Genomic DNA, 19,383 nt, shown 5'->3' on the forward strand with positions numbered 1-19,383 from the left:
TTGAATTTCAACTGCTCCATGCGGATATACATTCACCACTTGAAAAGGGCCTCCAACGGGACCGAAGTTTTCCCGGAAATAATCTAAGTCGGGATTGATATAGGAGTACTTTGTCACCGACTTTAAACTCCTTCCGCGTGATCATTCGATCATGCCATAGCTTGGTCTTTGCTTTATAAATATCTGCATTCTCATAGGACTCAAGCCGGATCTCCTCTAGTTCTTGGAGTTGCAATTCCGATGTTCACCTGCTTCATCCATTTGCATGTTGAATGACTTAACCGCCCAATATGCTTTATGCTCAAGCTCAACCGGAAGATGGCACGGTTTTCCGAAGACAAGGCGGTAAGGGGACATCCCGATAGGTGTTTTGTATGCGGTGCGGTACGCCCATAGAGCATCTCCAACCTCAAACTCCAATCCTTCCTATCCGGATTCACCGTTTTCTGCAGAATTGACTTCACCTCTCTATTGGACACCTCGGCTTGCCCATTGGTTTGTGGGTGATAAGCCGTGGAGATTTTGTGGTGAACAGAGTACTTCCTCAACAAAGCACTCACTGTACGGTTGCAAAAGTGTGTTCCACGGTCACTTATCAACGCCCTTGGGATTCCAAACCTAGAAAATATGTAAGCTTTGATAAAACCTGAAACCACTTTAGAGTCATCAGTCCTAGTGGGTATTGCTTCCACCCACTTCGACACATAATCACAAGCAAGAAGTATATAAGTAAAACCGTAAGAAATAGGGAATGGTCCCATGAAATCTATACCCCAAACATCGAATATTTCACAATATAGAAGAGAGGATTGGGGCATTTCACTTTTCTGGGAAATGTTACTACTCTCTGGCAATTATCACAGGATTTACAAAATCCATAGGAATCTCGAAACAAACTTGGCCAGTAAAAACCACAGTCGAGAACCTTCCTTGCTGTGCGTTTGGCTCCAAAGTGTCCTCCACAAGCATGAGAATGACAGAAGGTGAGAATGGGGATCACCTCATTTTCGGGAATGCATCTGCGAATGATTTGATCGGAGCAGAACTTCCACAAGTATGGATCATCCCATGCATAGTACTTCGCATCAGTTCGAAGCTTGTCCTTTTTGAGACTTTGTGAAACCTGGAGGAAACTGTTGAGAAAACCAGAAAATTCACAATGTTAGCAAACCAAGGGCGCAAATCCTTAAGAGCAAATAGAGATTCATCCGGAAATTCTCCTAGGATTTGATATTGGAATGATGGTTGATCAACAATATGGGTCAAACGACTCAAATGATCAGCAACTAGATTTTCCGCGCCTATCTTGTCCTTGATTTCTAACTCAAACTCACATAAGAGCAGAATCCATCTTATTAGTCTTGGTTTGGCCTCTTTCTTCGTCATCAAGTGGCGAAGAGCTGCATGATCAGTGAAAACAATTACTTTAGTACCAAGCAAATAAGATCGAAACTTTTCTAGAGCAAATACTACAGCTAACAACTCTTTTTCTGTGGTAGTGTAGTTTCGTTGGGCTGAATTGAGGGTCATTGAGGCATAATAGATCACATGAGATGCCCTCCCTACTTTCTGGCCTAAAACAGCTCCAACTGCATAATCACTCGCATCACACATTATCTCAAATGGTCGAGACCAATCTGGGGCTTGAAATGATAGGGGCAGAAATGAGCTTAGCCTTCAATTCGTCGAAAGCCTTCTTGCAATCATCATCAAAGTGGAATTTCACATCTTTTCTGCAGCAATTTGCACATAGCATTTGCAAGCTTTGAGAATCCCTCAATGAACCTACGATAGAAACCTGCATGGCCAAGAAAAGAACGCACTTCACGCACATTAGTAGGATAAGGAAGAGACTGAATAGTGTCAATCTTAGCCTTATCAACCTCAATACCTCTAGAAGAAACTACATGACCTAACACAATGCCCTGTTGGACCATAAAATGACATTTCTCAGAATTCAAGACAAGGTTAGAGTCAATACATCTTTTGAGGACCATAGATAAGTGATGCAAGCATTTATCAAAAGAATCACCATACACAGTGAAATCATCCATAAATACCTCCATGAAATGCTCAACAAACTCAGAAAAGATGCTCATCATGCATCTCTGAAAGGTTGCAGGTGCATTACATAGGCCAAAAGGCATACGGCGATAAGCAAATGTGCCAAAAGGACATGTAAAAGTTGTCTTTTCCTGATCTTCAGGTGCAATGGGCACTTGAAAGTACCCAGAATACCCATCAAGGAAACAGTAATAGGATTTCCTGCAAGTCTTTCAATCATTTGGTCAATAAAAGGTAAAGGGAAATGGTCTTTCCTAGTTACTGCATTCAACCTACGATAATCAATGCAAACTCGCCAACCATTTTGAACTCTAGTAGGAACCATTTCACCCTGTTGATTTTCTACCACAGTCACACCACTTTTCTTAGGAACCACCTGCGTAGGACTGACCCATTTACTATCAGATATAGGAAATATCATTCCTATTTGCAATAATTTTATGATCTCCTTCTTTACCACGTCCATCATGGGAGGATTTAGGCGACGCTGAGGTTGCCTCACAGGTTTGGCATCATCTTCTAACAGAATACGATGCATGCAAGTGGATGGACTTATTCCCTTAATGTCTGCAATGGTCCATCCAATAGCTAACTTGTGCTCTTTCAGCACTGTCACCAACTTGTCCTCTTGCTCCTTGGTCAATTTGCTTGAAATTATAACAGGTAAAGTATCGTTCTGACCAAGGAACACATATTTCAAATGATCAGGAAGTGGTTTTAGCTCCACCTGGGGTGCCTGCAAAACAGAAGGTAAGAGTTTATCAGTAGGCACTGTCAATGGGGTAGGTGTCGAACCTGGTGGTCTAAGTGGAAGCTTGGAATGACCATTCAACTCTGCTACCATCATCTGCACACTATTAGGCAAAGGAATATCCAAACAATCAGCAGATAAATCATTAGAAATGGAAGTGAGGAGCGCATCCTCGCCCTCAACATTGAAGACATCCTGCACTATAGGATCAATGATATCAATGGAACACAAAGAATGAGTGTCAACAGGGTATTTCATGGAATCATAGATGTTATACACAATTTCTTGTCCATCAAACTCCATAGTCAAAGAACCAGTAAAAACATCAATTTTAGTCCTAGCAGTTTTCAAGAAAGGTCTTCCTAACAAGATGGGTACTGCTTGTCTATCATGTTCCATATCAAGCACATAAAAATCAGCAGGAAAAATTAGTTCATCAACTTTCACAAGCACATCTTCCACTACTCCCTTAGGATAAACATTTGATCTATCAGCTAATTGAATCACTACCCCGGTGTCATGTAAGGGTCCAAGTTCCAAAGATTTGAACAGTGAATATGGAATAACATTAATTGATGCACCCAAATCCAACATTGCTCTACGAAAAGTGGTGTCCCCTATTGTAACTGGAACAGTAAACATACCAGGGTCACTGCATTTTTCAGGAAGTTTCTTTTGGAAAACTGCAGAAACATGAGCACTGACTTTCACTTTTTCCTTCCCTCCTAACCTGTGCTTCCTCTTAATAGTACAAAGTTCTTTCAAAAATTTAGCGAATCGAGGAACACTCTTTATTAAATTCAAAAGGGGAATGTTTACCTCACACTTGCTGAATGTTTCATAGATATCTTTGTCCTTCTCATACCTCTTCGTTTCTTTCAAAGCTTCAGGAAAAGGTGGTGTGGGTTCATAAGATGGAAAAGTGGGAGGATTTGCTACAGCTTCATGTTCCACTTCCTTCTCCTCAGCTCCAATCAACTCTTCAGCCCTCTTAGTTGCAATTTCAGTCTCTTTCAGCTCCTTGCCATTTCTCAATGTAATAGCGTTGGCTTGTTGCTTAGGATTCAACTCCGTTTGAGATGGAAGTTTTCCCGAATCCTTAGCTTCAAGTCTGCTCACTGCACTTGAAATTTGACTCACTTGACTTTCCAAATTCTGAATACTGGATTTGGTCTCTTGCTGGAATTGCACCATGTTTTGCTGCATAGTAGAAACATTAGAAGTTAGTGATCTAATCATTTCATCAGTTGACATATCATTCGAATTTGAGCTTTGGCCTTGAGGTTTGGCCAATGGTGCCCTATATTGCTGCTGGCCTTGAGCATTTTGCTGTTGTTGTTGGTTCCCCTGGGAATTCCCATATCTCAAATTTGGATGATCCCTCCATCCTGGATTGTATGTATTCGAATATGGATCATATCTTCTCTGAGGACCTTGCCCTTGGAAACCCATTGCATTGGCCTGCTCATTCTGTTCCTCTTGTAATTGAGGACATGCATCAGTGGGATGTCCTGTGGAGGTGCATAAACCACAAGCATTCAGTTGCTGTGGATTCCTTGAGTTCACCATGAACTCACGCATCATAGAAGTCAAATCAGCTACTTGACTCTCTAACTCAGTTGTATTTGAATTTGCTGCATTCACCCGGCGCGTGGGAGTTCTCTGACTGAACTGCCTAGAATTCTCTGCTAGCTCTGCAATCAGCCTAGTTGCATCTCCTGGAGTCTTATTCACTAGCCCTCCACCACTTGCTGCATTCACCATCCTCAAATCATCATCTGTTAGACCTCCATAGAAGTATAGGATGAGGTCTTGATCGGAATACCCATGGTACGGACAACTAGCACACAATCTCTTGAATCTCTCCCAATACTCATACAAGGACTCATCTTCCTTCTGATCCACATTGCTGATAGCTTTCTTAAGGCTTGCAGAAATAGTGGCTGGGTAATACTTCTCTAAGAAACACTTCTTCAAACCTGCCCAATTTGTTATGCTCCCTGGGGGAAGATAGTAAAACCAATCCTTCGCTGCATCTTTGAGAGAAAAAGGAAATGCTCTCAACTGAATTTGCTCATCAGTCATCCCAATCGGTTTCATGCTAGTACATACCACATGAAATTCTGCCAGATGTTTATTTGGATCTTCACCCTTCATGCCATGGAATGCCGGCAATAGATGAATTAGACCAGATTTGATCTCAACATTAGCACCTTCCTCCAACTGCTGATATGCGATGCACAACGGCTGTTGGTTCAAGTTAGGAGCTGTTAGCTCTCTCAGTGTTCGATTTTCTGCCATCACTTCCTCTTCTTGAATGTTGAAGATGTATGTTGATTCACTGGGGTTTGTTCTTGCCTCTCTTCGCAACCTGGAAATATTTCTTTCAATTTCTGGATCAAACTGCAAAACTTCTTTGTTAGCAGAACGGGTACTTATCATACCCTAGCGAACAAACAAAGAAAAAATAGCTAAGAACAATCCTAAAATAAATTCTACTAAGATAAACAATTAAACGGTAACGCCTAAGTCCCCGGCAACGGCGCCAAAATTTGGTGTGCCTCAGTCGTATGCAACCAAAAATATCACAACTAAGCTAACTGCAAATAAACGTAGTTAGGGAAGTCGAGTTCGAATCCACAGGGAAAGGGACTAATAACTGGAAACCTAAGTGGAAATACTCTAGGACGGTAGTAACCTAAGTAACGAGGGGGGTTTTCACGAGCAATGATGATAAATGAACTAAGTAAGAACAACGAACGTAATGAATAGGTAATCAATGAGAAGAACGGTCTTGGTTATGCGAAATCCACTAATGAACATACAAATTGATCATAGAAGTCTCCTCAATCAAGCTCTATTGAACACCTTGTTGTAGAATTCCTAGATTCTAAATTCTCATAAATAGTTAGAAATAGCAAAGCGCTCCTTTCTAACCCTTTCCAATGCACAATTCAAGACAAGCGCTCTAAATTATCCACAAGAAGAAAATAAACGGAGAAATCAACAAGGATTGAATAAATTAACACAAGCGGTCTAATTTCTTCAATAATATTATTCCCTCTTCAAGTTATCAACCAAAAGCATGCATCAATAACCTAAAGTTGCTACTTTGGAAAGATTAATTAGATGCAAGCGAATCCAATAATTCTAACCTAGCAATTGATTAAAGCAAATCATGAAATTAATTCAAGGAACAATATATATTCAATAGATATTAAGAGAAGAAAGATCTCACAATTCGTAGCTAAAAGCTTCAATCTTTAACCAAGAATCCGGAAGATTAAGCTTCCATGGATTCTAATTCCAAAACAAAGAATTCTGAAAATTCCAAGAAAACCCTAGAAAGCTTTTTTTTCTCAAGACTTAATTCTCCTTTTTTAACTTCAAACTTAATTAAAACTAAGCTATTTATATGTTTCTATATTTTAATAACATAACACAATAATAATAATAAAATAATATCCAAAACACGAGCCAAAACAAAGCCAAATTGCTGAAAATTAACCAAAACAGCCCGAATTTCTGCCAGAGCCGCTGCCAGCTGCTCTGGACCCGCTGGCAGCTGCTCTGGCAGCCCCTCACTCTGGTATACCCGCTGCCAGCGGCTCTGGCCAGCTGCCAGCGGCCCTGGCAGCGGTTCCTGCTGTTTTCGCCTTCTTTCCTTGCTTCTTCTTCTTGCTTTGCTTCACCTTTTCCTCAAGCTTTCTTCCTTGCTCTTCCATGCTCCATCACAACTCTCAAATCACGAGCCAAGGTCCATCCTTCTTACATAACTCTTCATTGGTTCCCGAGCTCACTCACTCACTTATACTCATAAATCCCGCCTTTTGCACATAAGTGAGATCACAGCCCAAAACTCACAAAAGCTAACAAAAGTACATATAAAGCATCAAAACACACCCTAAAATGCTTCTCTCAACCCATGATAAGAAGGCTTATCAAGGTGCAAGAATATACGAGGATGGTTTGCCAATTGAAGATGCCCTAATGGATGATGTCTTATATGCTCTTGAGGCAAAATCGGAGGCTTGGTATGCGGATATTGTGAACTACTTGGCTTGTAGTTCCGTACCCCCGATTTCACTCCTCAACAACATCGAAGGCTCAAGCATGAAGCAAAGAAGTATATATGGGATGACCCTATGTTGTTGAAGAGAGGGGTAGATGGACTTTTGAGAAGATGTGTTCCTAATGAAGAGTTCCAAGATGTGCTCTCAATGTGCCACTCATCCCTTGTGGTGGTCACATGAGTGCTCAAAAGACCGCTTCCAAGGTCTTGCAATGTATGCTCTTTGGCCCTCTCTATTCGAAGATGCTTGGCAATTTGTTAAAACTTGTGATAGGTGTCAAAGAGTGGGGAACATCTCTAGGAGGGATGAAATGCCTAAAAACCCCATCCTTGAGCTTGAAGTTTTTGATGTATGGGCAGTAGACTTCATGGGGCCCTTCATTTCTTCTAATGGGAACAAATACATCTTGGTAGCCGTAGATTACGTCTCCAAATGGGCAGAAGCCATGGCTTCTCCTACAAATGATTCCAAGGTGGTTGTGAACTTATTCAAAAGGGTGATCTTTCCGAGGTTTGGTGTCCCTAGGGCTATCATTAGTGATGGAGGGTCACATTTCAAGCATCACACTTTTGCTAGACTTCTTGATAAGTATGGTGTATCCCATAAGCGAGGTCTCTCCAACCACCCTCAAACGAGTGGTCAAGCGGAGGTAACTTTTAGGGAGCTTAAGATCATTTTGGAAAAGACGGTGGCAAGAACGAGAAAGGATTGGTCCTCCAAACTCATTGACTCTTTGTGGGCTTATAGGACCGCCTTCAAGACTCCTATAGGGACCACTCCCTATAAACTTGTTTATGGGAAGAATTGCCATTTACCCGTAGAAATGGAACACCGAACGCATTGGGCAATCAAGCGAATCAACTTTGTTCTCCATAGTGCAGGTGAACAAAGGCTTCTAGAGCTTTATGAGTTGGAAGAGTTGAGAATGAACACATATGATAGTGCAAGCCTCTACAAAGCAAGAACCAAGGCGTGGCACGACGCTCAAATTTCCAAGAAGGATTTTTTGGAAGGACAAAAGGTCCTACTCTACAATTCAAGACTCAAGCTCTTCCCCGGGAAATTGAGGTCTAGATGGAGTGGGCCATTTCAAGTTTCCAAAGCCTTTCCTTATGGCTCGGTTGAGATATTCAATGACAAGTACCCTCCGTTCAAAGTGAATGGGCACCGTCTCAAGCCATACTATGAGGGTCAACTAATTGAGAAGCTAGGGCATTTATCTCTCATTGATGTTTTTAAGTCACCGTGATTTGGTGTGAAGTACGTCAAGCTAGTGACGTTAAAGAAGCGCTTACGGGAGGCAACCCGGTTTCTAACCTTTTTGATTCTATTTTCTTTTAAACCGCTTAGTATAATCTCTCTAACTCTTTTCTTGTATAATGTGATGTAGGTGTTATGGGAAGTGTTTTAAGAAAAGAGAAGATTTGAAGCAAAAGCGATATATTGAGAGGAGAGGTCGCGCTGCAAGGTGGCGTGGGCGCGCCTAACCAGGAGCGGGCGCGCCTCATCTAGGAGCTCAAATTGAATGAGAAAAAACAGAAGGGTCCGCGGTTTGAGCGCGGAAGAGGAAAGGCCACGCCTCAGTTTCGGAGCGGGCGCGCATCATCTAGGGGCTAAAATTGGAGGAAAAAGTCAGTAAGGTGCGCGGTTTGTGTGCGAATGAGGAGAGATCGCGCATCTGAAGGTGGCGCGGGCGCGCTGATTACGTAGCGGGCGCGCAATATCTGATGCCCAAATCTTTAGAAAAGCCAGTAAGGGGCGCGATTTGAGCGCGGAAGAGGAGCGGGCGCGCCGTCCGATCTGAAAAAGTTATTCAAAAATCCCTCAGCTTAGGCGCGGGCGCGTGTCGTTAAGGAGTGGGCGCGTCTCTATCCGGAGCGGGCGTGCCTGTTGCGATTTCAGAAAAAAAAAAAACGAGTGAAGGACTCCTCAACATCGAAACCCCCTTACTTCTCCATTCACTCTCAAAAACAGAAAACACTCTTCTCACTCACTCTCTCTCTCTAAAACTCACAAACCCTAACTTTCCCATCCTTCAAATCCACTTACTCCATCTTCACGCAAGCTTCAAGGTCATTTTCCTCCATCATCACCACCGCGGCGCTTCTCACCATCACACTCAAGTTCATCTTCTTCCCTTTAACAATTCGACACCAAACAACAATTCACTCGCATAAGGGTAAAGGTATTCAATTTCCTTTGTTAATTATTCTCCTTTGATTGATTTTTAAGCAAGGAATTTGATTATCTTAGATTAATTTTGAGATTCAATTGATAATTGTTGAAATTATTGCTGGATATTCTTGTTGATTCAGTGAAAATTGGTGTCAAAATTGTGGACATACTTGGTTGTTGTTGAATTACTATTGTTATAGAACAGGTACATTATAGTTTGTGGGGGTGTGGTTGGAATTAGCCGGAGTTGGCTTGTGTTTGAAAAAAAAAAGAGTAGTCATGAGTTCGTTAAGGATTGGGAAAAAGAGGAAAACTGCTAACTCGGGACAATCGTCCCAAAACCCTAACCCCAATACAACAAACACTCTTCCTACTTTGAAATTCATTAACAAAAACCATGCCTCCGTCTATAATGATATGAAAAAAAGAAAATTCAGACCCTCAAGGCATTACCATAGAGAGGACATGAAGAAATTGGGAATAAATGACGACTTGTGGTTTCTGTTTGAGAATTTGAGGATGGGATCTTTTTTTAACTCCTCATTCACGACTTACCTAGAACCCTGCTTGGAATTCTTCTCCTCCTTCTCTGTGGACACCTTGGATCTTGATAATGATGTATATAAGATCAAATTCCAACTCTTTAACACCCATCATGAGCTAACCTTAGGGCAATTCAACCAAGCCTTAGACTTCCTCCCAGAAGCAGATATCTATCGCCCTCTTTACGAAAACTTTAGAGAATACAACGAGACTAGTTGGTGGCGTCACATTTCTGGCAGAGATGAATTCACCACGAGGAAATCTATAGCTAGTGAGATGTTCCACCCAGCCCTTAGGGTCCTGCACCGTTTGTTAGGATATTCTGTTATTAGCAAGCAAGACCTAGGGAAGTTGACTAAAGAGGAAGTGTGTATTCTGTGGATCGCTTCTAGGAGAGAGCAGCCTCGTAATCTTAACTTAGGTTTTCTCTTCATGACCACCTGTGTAGCTATCGCAAAGGGTAAGAGGTCTAGAGACATACACTGAGGAGCAATGGTCACTAGGTTGGCCATTAAGTTGGGGCACACTGATATGTTACCTCTCTGCACACCCGTGGGGAGTAAAGGTGACATTTACCTTGACCTAGAACAGCTTCGTAGGTCTGACTTTACCTTGCCGACCGCTAACCCTGCCTACTACAGCTGGCTTGTGAGAGGGAGACACCATTGCTTTCTTCCCAAACCCCACCTTACCTCCATCACCCGTGCCACCGATTATGTATGGAGAGTTTTGAGAGATAACGGGCAAGTGCCCGAGCTTAATGGGGATGATGAGGGAGGGGTAGGTGATGAGGAGGAGGTAGAGGAGGAGGTTCAGCAGCAGCAGCAGACGGGCGCACAGCAGCCCACAGGTACATTCCAGCTATCTGACATAGCTAGGCAATTGCGGGCAATCTATGAGTCACAACAGGGCCACCATCTGCAGCAGCAGGCCCTCTATGACTCAGCTGTGGACAGAGGAGAGATTGCTCCCCCGTAAACTACCCTAATTGGCCGCCTCAGCACGGCCCTGTTCCTTCTTGGGGGGGGGGGGAACAATCTCCCCACTTACCCCTACTGGCAAGGTCCTTCCGAGCCTAGTAGGGAGCTCCGCAGCTTCCCAGAGGACCGGCAGTACGATTATCGTGTGCCCGGCGGGTGTGACTTTAGAGGGGACCCTTCTTACCCTTATGTGCATCCTGATCACCCCGCCCTCTATATTCCTAGTCTGAGGACACTCCTCCGATCCTTTGCCCAGCTGGCAAGAGGATCTTTTCAGGGGTCACTACGGTTGGCCACCGGGCTTTGACGGTGGCTGGGGCCTTTTCGGCCCACCTAGTGGCTTCAGCTATGACGAGCCGCCACCTCAGCATGACTCACCTAGTGAGCCTAGCTCTAGTGACCAGTAGGCTACGTCCCTAGAGTATATCTCTCCCCTGTTTTGCATGTTTATTTTGATGAGAAGGAGATATACTCTTGGTAGGGAGTGACTTGGCTGAGATTCTTACCTGCGTGCCTGTCAGTCTTTCATTGTTTTACTCGTACCTTGATGCTGCTGATTCTGCTGGATTGCATGACTGTTTGTTTGGTTGTTTTTGCCCCTGTTCACTGCTATGGTTGTTGAGTTTTTGATGTGTCTATGATGATGACGATGATTACTGATATTCGCCGACATGGCGATTGACCGATGTGTGTATATATGGTTCGATGATTGATAAGGTAATGTTGAATTGGGAGTAGTGAAGCAAAAATAAAACTGTATTCTACCCAAAAAAAATAAATAAAATAAAATAAACATAAAAATAAAAAAAAAAAGCCGAATGGGAGTTGCATTTTATTTCTTTCTCGTCCATCCGGACTAACCCTTTTGTGTATATAGTTTGTTTTCCTTCTATTTGGATTCTCACCACTTTTAGGGCGCATGCTTTCCCTTTGGATATGCTCACTTGGGCGTTATTTCGGGAGATCTTTCTAACTTTTCTTTCTTTTCTTTCATTTTATTTTTCTTTGGTGTGCTTTAGGATAGCTTTAGTTTGGAGTTGAATGGTTCGAGGATGTATGCTCTTGATTCTTCGGAATCTGGTGATCGTTGGTATTGATGCCGAACGATCTTTGTTTGACGATTGGGATTTATTTGCTTGCATGCCTTTTACCTTTATGCTCTTTTGTTTTGTTTAGGATTTTTCTTTTGCTCAAAACAAACCATGTGGTTGTTGTATATTTTGTCTATTGTTGAGCAATAATTGATGGATTTGCATTCTTGAATGTCTTTCTTCCTAAGGTTTAAGAGTTTCCGCGCTCTTGGATTGCCATTGGTTGACTCTAAGATATTTCTATGCTAAGGTAGTTGTGCTAGAACTTGTAAGGCCCATCGAACCAAAATTCACTTGTTTGTGGTAAGAAGGTGTTGCCCTCATTAGGGGATTTGAAGCCCTAAAGGTCGTTTTTGTACCCCGATGTGAGTTTTATTGTTCAGGCCTCCAACACTTCTTGTATGAGCGGCATAGGATCCCTACCAAGGCATGCTTAAATCGAGAACTTGATTTCTAGCTACCCGAGATCGCGACCTAACTAATCTAGGGAGGACAAAGGCATTTTCTTCGGTGACTATTTTGCTTTTCTAGGCTTCTCTCTTCTTTTGTTGCTTTCTTGTAATTTTATTTGCATTTGCCCCTTGCTAGCCATGTTGAGCCCCATCTTCGTTGTTTATAGAACATTAAAAACCCCATGGTCCATCTATTTCTTTTCTTAACCTTAGACTTGTGAAGTTTGAGCCATGAGAGTTTATTGTGCTTTTGGTTTGAAAAGATGGAAGGTAATGGTTAAAAATGGAAAGCACGTGTGTATTCAAGAAAAAAAAACCATAAATAGTAAAAATAAATAAATAAATAATAAAAAAAAAGTGATGTCATTTACCCCACTCGTCTAAGCATTGAGGACAATGCTCCACTCAAGCTTGGGGGAGAGGCTCCACGCGTCTTGTATATAGTATGGTGAGTTTGTGTTGAATAAGCTTGGGGGAGATGTAATTTTGTTTGGAAATTGGAGATATTCTACGTTGTTTTGAGAATTGGCCTCATTCTTTTCTTCACAATTAGGATTAACTACCAAATTTTTCAAATTTTCCCTCACCTTTACCTCCCAGCCTGCGTTACAACCCTTTTTGAAGTCCTTTTGACTTAGAATTGGTTGAGTCACTAGTCGATGGGGGGAGCTAGATTTCAAGCTTATGGAGAGAGCATGTGCTTTGCTTCACCTTTTCCTCAAGCTTTCTTCCTTTGCTCTTCCATGCTCCATCACAACTCTCAAATCACGAGCCAAGGTCCATCCTTCTTACATAACTCTTCATTGGTTCCCGAGCTCACTCACTCACTTATACTCATAAATCCCGCCTTTTGCACATAAGTGAGATCACAGCCCAAAACTCACAAAAGCTAACAAAAGTACATATAAAGCATCAAAACACACCCTAAAATGCTTCTCTCAACCCATGATAAGAAGGCTTATCATAAGTATTCTATCTTCTCTAACTGATCAGTAAGAGTTTCCAGATAGTTTGGTAAGGGCTAGACTTTCACTCCTTACTTTCCACCTTTTAGATATTTGATTGCTGATTAATGAAGAGTCTCCGAATATCCTTAACTTTTTTACTCCCAATGCCAAAGCTGTTTCAAGGCCTACCACGCATGCTTCGTATTCAGCAGCGTTGTTGGTAACGTCGAAGTCAAGCTTTATGGATATTGTGACATGCTCTTCTTTAGTGACACAAGTAATACTCCAACGCCACATCCCTTTTGGTTTGAGGCTCCGTTGAAGTACAAGGTCCAAGTATCATCTTCATTAACCATTAAGTCTTCATTTGGAAATTCATTGTCTTGTATTGGCGTCAAGTCTTCTATTGGAAAGTCTGCTAGAAAGTCTGACACCACAGATCCTTTGATAGCGTTTTGCGGCATAAGCCTTACGTCAAACTGGGCTAAATTGACTATCCATCTCGATATGCGTCCATTGAGTGTAGATTTCTCGAATAGATACTTGAGTGGATCTAATCGGGAGACTACGAAGACGGTATGCACTAGCATGTAATGTCTTAGCTTGGTTGTGGCCCACACCAAGGCGAGCACAATTCTCAAGTGGTGTGTAACGTGCTTCATATTCGAGCATTTACTTACTTAGATAGTGGATTGCGTTTTCTTTGCCTTCTACTTCTTGTGCTAGCATAGCTCCCATTGTCTCTTTGGTGACTGTCAAATACAACCTAAGAGGTATTCCGAGAAGTGCTGGTGCTAATACGAGAGGATTTGCGAGATAGGCTTTGATCTTTTCAAAGGCTTTTTGACACTCGTCATCCCATATCACTGGTAGATTCTTCTTGAGCTTTTTGAAGATTGGTTCACATATCGTCGTTAACTTTGATATGAACCTACTTATGTATTGCAATCGGCCAATAAATCCTCGAATCTGTTTTTCGGTTTTGGGCGGTGGCATTGACATGATTGCTTTGATCTTGGTTAAGTCTATCTCTATTCCTCTAGAGCTTATGACATAACCCAAAAGCTTGCCTGAGGTGACTCCAAAAGCACACTTAGAGGGGTTCAACCTCATATTATATTTTCTTAGCCTCTCGAAGAATTTCCTTAAGGCTACTTGATGGCCTGGACGGTCTTTTGATTTTACAATCATGTTTTCGACATATACTTTGACCTCTTTATGCATTATGTCATGGAGTAAGGCAGTTGCTGCATGTTGGTAAGTAGCACCCGCGTTTTTCAACTCGAATGGCATTACCGTGTAGCAGTAAGTGCCCCATGGTGTTATAAAGGTTGTTTTCTCCATGTCTTCTTTTGCCATGAGAATCTGATTGTAACCTGCGTATCCGTCCATGAATGAGAGAAGCACTTGATTTGCTGTGTTATCTACCAGAATATCGATGTGTGGTAAAGGGAAGTCGTCCTTTGGACTTGCCTTATTTAGATCTCGATAGTCGACACACATTCTTACCTTTCCATCTTTTTTTTGGAACTGGGACGACGTTGGCGACCCATTCGGGTTATTTAGATACCTTGATGAAACCTGCAGTTATTTGTTTTTGGACTTCTTCTTTTATTTTAAGAGCTACGTCGGGTTTCGTTCGACGTAACTTTTGTTTTACGGGTTTCATTCCTAGAATTAGTGGTATAGTGTGTTGAGCTATTTCTCTATTAATGCCTGGCATATCCTCGTGTGACCAAGCAAATACATCGATAAATTCTTTAAGTAAGTTAATTAAATCGGTTCTTTCTTATTCATTTAGTGTTAATCCGATTTTAACTTCTCTTTTATTGGTTGAATCATTTGAGATATCAACCGTCTCAGTTTCTTCAATTACCGGTGTTTTCTTTTCGAGTGTTTCCATTGCTTTAATATGTTCTTTGTCTTTTTCATTGTTAGTTAAGCAATGCTCGTCATCTTGGATTAGACAAGAACACTAGAAATAAGGAAAAGAAGAAATATTATTGTATTCTGAGATCATTAAATCAAAGAGTGATATGTCCTCAGGGACTTGATCACTAACTATTCTAGGAGAAGAAATAGAAGGGGAAGGTGCTACTACTAAAGACCTAGATGACTCTATAGGGATAGACTCCGACTCAGACTCTGACGACTTTTCAAACATTGGTCCTTGCCCTGTCGTGATAGATATCTTCCTTCCACTTGGAGTTGTCACCTTGACAGTCTTGCGCCACCCTTGTAGTGATCCTTCTATTGGAGTGATTAGTTTCGAGGGATCGAAGCTTTCACTTCGTAGGACTGTTTGAATGAGCGAGGAGTTATCCTCTTTGTAATTTGGCTCATTCTTTTCTCTCCCAAATAATAATCCCATGACGTTAAAGTCAAAGGACAGGGGTGCTTTCTCCTTATGGACAAGAGTTGGGATTTTCATCTGTGAAATAACAATCCAAGAAAATCTCAAATCCCGGTTGCCTTATGTCGTTTACAACAAATGGCTCGGGAAATTCATGGCATGGATAGTCCTCTCCTTCTTTTATAAATTAACCATTAAGTGTAAGAGAGTATTGATCCATTGGGATTGCTTTCTTTTCAGTGTGAGCGTCTCTACGTGCCTTTGATTTTTCCTTGGCTCGCTTGAGATCTTTCCGAGTCGGTTCGAAACCAAGTCCGAAAGTGTCTAACTTAGGGAGGCCAGGTGACTCCAGCGATTTAATGAATGAAGCTTTAATATCTACTACTTGGAAAGTAGTAGCATGTTCTATTGCTCCCGCCGTTATATTCATGGTAATTTTACCAAGAGCTTGACGACGAGTGATGTCGTAGGCCCTTATTCCTTGTGTTGACGGAGTTAAATCTTCATCCCTTACGCCAGCATCCTCGCAGTTCTAAGTGGACAAACGTTGATGGCCGATCCATTGTCTACAAGAGCCATAGGGACGTTCATTCTCTTGCAAAGTACTGTGAGGTTTAATGCCTTGTAATGTTTGTCACCTTCTAGAGGTAAATCCTTGTCAGAAAAGGTGATCAAATTGATTGGACTTGGAAGATCACTCGTTAGGAAGTTAGCCAACCCCTCAGGAGTGGTTTCAGAATCTATCCCTATTTTGTCCAAGGCATTCATTACAGCCAACCTATGTTCTTGAGATGTCGCCAAAAGTTTCCATACGTTCAACTTTTGTTTTCTTAAATTGCTTGACGATATCATTGTCTTCAATGATAGGTATGGGAACTTGCGATGTGGTTGGCATGGGTTGTGTTGAAACAGGAGGTTTCATTCTCCCGGATCTTGTGAGGACGTCTATCGATGAATCTTCTTTAGCCCAAAAGTCATCCATGGCGTATGACACGGAAGGTGGAGATCCTACTATGTCTTTAAAGTAGACGTCTTCTTCATCACTGTCCCAAACTCCATTAATACTTGCATCTCTTCTTGTGGAACTTGGACTAGTTTCTTTTCATCAATCATTTTCTGAATTAAATCCTTAAATTTAAAACAGTTTTCGATAGTGTGACCCCCTGATTGATGATACTGACAATAATATCTATCTGTCCTTTTCAATGATTTGAATGGTCTCGGTTCGAGAGGTTTGATCTCGCCACTCTCGGAGAGCATTTCGAACATTTGTACATATGGGATCCCATTTGGAATGCAGAGTCTATTACTCTTCTTGGGATTTTCGGTGACTTGTAGAGGAAAATGCTTTGCCTCATAGGTCGTTCCCATGGGTGTGAATTCTCTCTTGGGTTTACTTTTCGAGGGTGGAACTTCGTCATATTTCTGCTGAAGTTCCTTTATTGCCTTGAGAGTTTCATGTAGCAAATGCGATCCTTCCATCATAGAAAGTGTGAGTGATTGTATGTCTTCTTTACTTGCCGGTTCTGGAAGGCTATCCATGGCGTCGAAGAAGATCTCCTCCTCTTCTTTGATGGCATGGATTTCTTTGACAGGTTTAATGAGAGACGATGGGTCAACCTCGTTTTCCTCATTAGAGATAGCCAAGGCATGAGCGAGAGGTGCATTATCAATACTTGGCTTCTTACTGGAAGGGGGCAGCGTCAGCTTGTTGTTGTCGATTAAGTCTTGGATAACTTCCTTAAGCTTCCAACAATTTTCGGTGAGATGGCCCTTACCTTGGTGATACTTGCAGTGTGCATTAGGGTTCCAATTAGCCGACCTCATTTTGAGTGGTGGGTCCCCAAATGGTCCAATAGGAGTTATAAGACCTTTTGCATTTAATCGATCGAATGCGGTGTCATAACTCATGCCAATAGGAGTAAAGTTCCTCCTAAATGGTTTCTTTTGTCCTTGATTATTCATAGCAAGGACTTCCCCTAGGTTAAAAGTGCTAACGTTGTTTGAGTGGGTGGTTTTGGAAGAAGAAGGATTGTCGTTCTTCTTGCCTTTCCAGCCACTGTTGGAGTTATTGTTGGCAGCTTTTAAATTAGCCAGGTCGTCTTCAATATAGATTCCAATGTCGTAGACGGCCTTGAAGGTATGGAGATTGTTTTGATACTTGAGATGCTTGGAATATTTATCTTGAAGGTTTTTAATGAACAACCTTACAAACTCTTTTTCACTCGGCACCTCGATCATCTTAGCTGAGGTTTCTCTCCATTCGTTAAAGAAAGAGGTGAAGCCTTCGATTTCTTTCTTCTTGAGGATTTCAAGCTCCCTATGGTCAGAAAGAGGTGAAGCCTTCGATTTCAACGAAAGCATTTGCTAAGGACTCCCAGGTGGAGGTCTTTTATTTCTTGAGAGAAAAGAACCATTGTTGGCAAACGGTCTCGAGAGATAGTGAGAACAGAGAGGGGAAAACCTTCTTATCGATACCCTTAATACCTTCTTATCGGTTTCTTTGAATTTCGGGATGTCGTTGGCATTGAACTTCTGCGGAAGAAGATCTTTTTCCACCGAGACCCCTTGTGAACTAATCCCTTGAAACTTGTAGTCGCTAGATAGCTTGCTTAGACTCTCTTGCATGAGGTCCATCTGTTGTTGTTTCACGGGATCATCAATCTTAAGCGTTAGGAGCTTTAGTGCCTCAGTCACGGTAACTTGTTGGTTCCTAAGCTCATTGACTTCTTCTTGTGTTGCCATTACTGTCCTAGATTTCCTCTTACAAGCTATGGGTTTGTCGAAAAGTTGGACTTGTACGAAAAGGTTGTCTTTGATTAACCGTTCTTCCTTTCTTGACCATGCGCTGTAATTTAAACCATTTTGCGTTTTAATTACTTGAGTCAAATCGACCTTGACTTTACGGTTTTAAAGAGGAAAAATTAAAAATTAAAAAATGGGTGCATATTTTTGGCAAAAATAATGTATATATTTTTAGGGAACTAAGTATAGTTTTTAAATTGGAGGATTAATATCCGACTTACCCCCCTAAAAAATGACGGAAAAAACGCGCATACAAGACTCTCTTAGACATGGTCAAAGTGTGTGTATTGGTGTGTGCGTAAAGTGTAAGTGACATGTTTGGAGTTAGGGGTGAAACAAATTTGGGTTAAAACCGAACCAAACCGAAAACCGAACCGAATAAGAAATATGGTTCGGTTTTTTTTCGAAAGTGGTTCGGTTTGGTTTTGAAAAAAAAAATATTTCGGTTTTCGGTTTGGTTTCGGTTTTAGAAATTGAAAAACCGAAAAACCGAACAAAACCGAACAGAACCGAAATTTCAGGCCCAAAAGCCCCCTAGCCCAACACTTTTACCCTAAGTATATAAAGGAAAAAAAAAAACCCTAATCCCTCACTTCCTCTTCTTCTCCTGATCTCACCTCTCCGCCCTTTCTCTCCTCTCTTCTCTTCTCAGAATCTTAGTTCTTCCTCTCCCTCCTTTCCTCTTCTCAACTCCGTCCTTTCTTTCTCCTCTTTGATCTCTTCTCCATCACTCTGTTCTCCTCTTTTCCCCACCAGCCCACAGCGAATAAGTTTATTTACAACGTTATTAAGCCATCAACTGAGTAGCTAAGGTTTTTCATGTCAAATTCATCCATGAAAACACTAGATCTAGTGTTTTCATGGTCGAACTTGACCTTTAAAACCCAAATTCGAGGTTTTTCGGTGGAATGTGAGGTATGTCCTCTTTTTCTTAATTTTAATTTGATTTGAATTTTTTTTCCTACTTTATTTTTATGGTGGCGTAGCCGTGTAGATTGAATTGCGGTGGTGATAGGTAGTTGTGGGTCGATCTAGGGTTAGTGTTTGGGTGGAAAGGATGAAGGGTGGTGAAATAAGGTGGGTTGTGGGTTGTGGTGGGTGCGGATCTGGGTTAGGGGTGGTGATAAGGTGGTTTTTGGTGGTTGTTGT

The 19,383-nt window shown here is 41.7% G+C and overlaps 1 pseudogene; it reads right to left on the reverse strand.

Moving 5' to 3' along the window:
• Positions 1–766: 766 nt before the first annotated feature.
• On the reverse strand, positions 767–4,628 carry LOC110695038 (annotated as a pseudogene).
• Positions 4,629–19,383: the final 14,755 nt, after the last annotated feature.

Source organism: Chenopodium quinoa, unplaced genomic scaffold (assembly GCF_001683475.1).
Source record: "Chenopodium quinoa cultivar QQ74 unplaced genomic scaffold, ASM168347v1, whole genome shotgun sequence".
Lineage (NCBI taxonomy): Eukaryota > Viridiplantae > Streptophyta > Magnoliopsida > Caryophyllales > Amaranthaceae > Chenopodium > Chenopodium quinoa.